Source organism: Armigeres subalbatus, chromosome 3, assembly GCF_024139115.2.
Source record: "Armigeres subalbatus isolate Guangzhou_Male chromosome 3, GZ_Asu_2, whole genome shotgun sequence".
Classification (NCBI taxonomy): Eukaryota; Metazoa; Arthropoda; class Insecta; order Diptera; family Culicidae; genus Armigeres; species Armigeres subalbatus.
Window position 1 is genome coordinate 80,167,312 of NC_085141.1, and position 2,743 is coordinate 80,170,054.

Consider the following 2,743-nt stretch of genomic DNA (forward strand, 5'->3'; position numbering starts at 1 on the left):
CGAATGAACCACGAGTTGCATGAGCTGCTAGGAGAACCATCCATCGATCACACCGCGAAAATCGGAAGACTGCGGTGGGCCCGGCACGTAGCCAGAATGTCGGATAGTAACCCGGTGAAAATGGTTCTCGACAACGATCCGACGGGCACAAGAAGACGACGTGCGCAGCAGGCAAGGTGGATCGATCCGGTGGAAGATGACTTGCGGACCCTCCGTAGACTGCGTGGTTAACGACGTGTAGCCATGGACCGAGCCGAGTGGAAAATACTCTTAAATATCGTACAGGCTACTTCGGCCTTAGCCTGAATAAATAAAATAAATAAATAGGAACCGGAATAAATAATGAAGCTTGTTGAATCATAGCTTGGCAAAATAATTGATATGACTACAGCGCCACCAGCTTTCTAGTACTTATGCTTCTACTATAGAAATAACCGGAATTCACAAATTCCCATCGAAAACATAAACGAACGGTTCCCGGATAAAAATTTACAGTAACTTGTATGACATAACCCATTGAAATACAATAGATTGTGTGGCAAACAATACAAACTATTGTAGGCTTATTGTAAAATGTTCTCGGTTGTAAAAGATCTTTATTGTACGTACATTAAAATAACAATATATTTAAATGTTTCCGATATATTCTATTATATTTTTATTGTTCGCTTATGTTTAGTATTGCTCATCCAAAAACTAAACAATTTTTAAAAATATTCGGTTTGGATGATCTGGAAATCCGTCTAATGTTATTGAATTAATATAATTTTGGAATATTTCATGGATTTATTATATTGATGAAATAACAATTGAAAACAATAAAATTACAATAGCTTTGTTTGTTAAATAAATAAAAATGTTATACCGGTTCTCAAGTATATATTTTCATATTGCAGGTCTTGCTGCAGGTCTAGAAATGTTTTGCAATAAAAATTTGATTTAAAAAAAATTAAAGGGATCAAAAACTTTTGCTTATAATTTTACTCAGAGAATGGCTGGATTCATTTGAGCGTGTACAGTTTTGTTTATAATTAGTGAAGACATGAAAATAATGAAACTGTATGGTGCAGAAAGTGATTTTTTTCATTGCAGTTTCTGCTGCTGGGAATGCGGTAGATCACTATGGCTTCTGTACCGTGGTAAGTATCTAAAGTGTTGAAGCGCGTTAGAGCATCATTACTGGGCGCGAGTATTTTGATCACTCTTACTGTACTGTATTTTAGATTAGTCACTCTTTTTCGCATCGGTCACTATTTTCGGTATTTTCGGTTATCATTTCAGTGGCTGCATTCCGTATCGGTGACGTTTGATAGTTCATCAAATAGTAGCGCTGTTCTTTGGTCAATTTGGTCACCTGTCAGCTGCGCTACTGTTTTAGCAGCGCGTTTAGTAGCGACCGGTAAAGTGTCAAGTAATGATACTGCGCTGACAAACGGTTTATACTCACCACCGGTAATCGTAATCTTATATCTACTACAAAAGTTCAATGTACATAATGAACGCAGTGGCTCATCCCGAACAAAAAATAAATGAAAATTTTATCATCATAATACCTGATGACATGCCTGGTAACATGTATCCTTGTTCCTTTACAGAACTGAAGCTTATGATAAATAAAATACTGCTGCTTGCTGGTCACTGATTGAAGATCGTTCAGTGGCTACCATTGGCCAATCTCACCAACGGGATATAATAAGAACTGATGCAGGTATTTTTTCTTTTCTTCTCGACGTATTTTTTCTAATAAAACTGACATTCTTTTATAATTTACATTTTTCACAGGTTTATATCTATATGTATTGTCTATTCGGAACAAAGTTAGTACGCTTTTTAAACCGATGTTGGATTTTTCTCCAGATACAGGCAACCCACTTAACGTTGGAAGTAGTGCGCTCTTAAATTATTTCACAGATTTCGGTGAATTTTGCTTCAATTCACCGAAATCTCAACAGCAGATTTGTTCGGTAATTATTTCACCGATTTTCTGCGGTATTTTCCTTTGTTCAACTGTCAAAACTACCAAAAAATCTGTAAAATTTTTACCGAACAGTTCTGCTGTTGAGATTTCGGTGAAATTTCACAGAAATCTGCGATTTATTTTAAGTTTGATGGATTCGTCTAAAGATATGCTAAACAATCGGAGGAAAATAAAATAATTTGTAAAACAATTAATTGTATTGTATTTTTATTGTAATATTGGAGTATAATGTATTCTAAATCCTGTTGTATTTCTATTGTAAAACAATAGAAACAGTAATTGAAAACATTTAAAACACAATGTTTTCTATTGTTTTGTCGCTCGAAATCATCCCATTGAAGAACCGTAAAATCAATTGTTTTGCTCCGAATTTTGTATGGAAAATTTTCGATTTTTTTATTGTAAAGATACATAACAACCCCCCTTTTTAATTGTAAAAGTCCCATTTACCATTCATTTTATCGTGGAAAACCATTATTTCTCATGTGATTTTATTGTCAAAATTCCATTATATTCAATGGTAAAAATTATATTTTAAATGGTGTTGTAACAATAAAATTTATGATATTTTAATGATATTTTTTATCCGGGTTCTTATCAGGGCCACCAATCTTTGATGAGAAAGAGACAGAGACACAGAGAAACAGACGTCTCACTTAGAACAAAATGCAGTCAAAGTCATCGTCACGGAAACATTGTTGCTCAATGCTAAAATCACTAAAGATAAAATCAAGCGGCAACCAGATGGCGGTAGTGCGTAAACGT

At 34.7% G+C, this 2,743-nt stretch overlaps 1 long non-coding RNA gene across 1 annotated transcript; it reads left to right on the forward strand.

Moving 5' to 3' along the window:
* The first annotated feature begins 1,045 nt into the window (after positions 1–1,045).
* On the forward strand, positions 1,046–2,480 carry LOC134225403 (uncharacterized). Its single transcript, XR_009983234.1, has 4 exons — positions 1,046–1,139; positions 1,282–1,452; positions 1,596–1,708; positions 1,783–2,480. It is a non-coding gene; the product is annotated as an uncharacterized LOC134225403 (long non-coding RNA).
* The last annotated feature ends 263 nt before the right edge of the window (positions 2,481–2,743 follow it).